At 39.7% G+C, this 977-nt stretch overlaps 1 non-coding gene across 1 annotated transcript; it reads left to right on the top strand.

Moving 5' to 3' along the window:
* Positions 1-427: 427 nt before the first annotated feature.
* On the top strand, positions 428-534 carry LOC140853007 (small nucleolar RNA R71). The gene has a single exon (XR_012136084.1). It is a non-coding gene; the product is annotated as a small nucleolar RNA R71 (small nucleolar RNA).
* Positions 535-977: the final 443 nt, after the last annotated feature.

Raw genomic sequence — 977 nt, 5'->3', positions numbered from 1 at the left:
GGGTGCATAAGGATTGTTCAATGGTCCTTGATAGGTGGCATTCACCTGTGCACACTCATTCGAGTAGGAACATTCTTCTAAGACATGGTCTGGTGCATTGCACCCTTTACACATGGGTGCAGATATTTGATTTACATTGGCTGGTCTCTGTAATTCTAAGGCTTCCAATCTACGTGTTAAGGTTGCAATCTTGGCCTCTGATGCTAGGGTTGGTTGAATTTGATGCATTCCTCCTCTTGAAGGTGTAGCTTTATCAGGTTCCCTAGTTGTTTCCCACTATAAATTTTTTTCGGCTAGGTCTTCTAGGAATTGCCAAGCTTCAGTAGTTTCTTTGTCCATAAATTGGCCTTGGCACATGGACTCTAGCATGGTTCTTGAGTTTGAATCTAACCCCTCATAGATGATTTGGCATAGTCTCCAAGTTTCTATTCCATGGTGTGGGCATTGGGTCAAAAGATTCTTGAAACGATCAAAGTACTTCCAAAATGATTCACCAGCTAGTTGGTAAAATTGATTTATTTCATTCCTAATCCTAGCTGTTTTATGATGGAAAAAATACTTTTTTAAAAATATTCTCACAAAGCCCTCCCAGGTAGTGACAGAATAGTTTGGCAGACTATAAAGCCACTTCTTAGCATTGTCCTTAAGGGCAAAGTTGATTAATCTAAGTTTGACCTCATCCTCTGTTAATTGCAGTTTCATGGTTGCACATACCTCCTCAAATTCTCTAATAAATATATAAGCATCCTCTAATCCTGTGAATTTTGGAAGCATATTTATGATTTGATGTTTGATTTCAAAATTGTTAGCTGTGGGTTGTGGCAACCTGATACATGATGGTTGGATGGAGCCAACTGGATAACACAAATCCTTAAGGGTCATGGGTTGGATTGGTTTAGCCATTGGAACAACAGAAATTGACTCAATTCTAACTAGATGACCCGACACTCTTCTCCACACACGAGGTGTACGGTTCT

The sequence above is a fragment of the Elaeis guineensis genome, chromosome 12 (assembly GCF_000442705.2).
Source record: "Elaeis guineensis isolate ETL-2024a chromosome 12, EG11, whole genome shotgun sequence".
Classification (NCBI taxonomy): domain Eukaryota; kingdom Viridiplantae; phylum Streptophyta; class Magnoliopsida; order Arecales; family Arecaceae; genus Elaeis; species Elaeis guineensis.
Note: the sequence above shows the minus strand (reverse complement) of the source record. Positions and strands in the feature narration are given on the sequence as shown.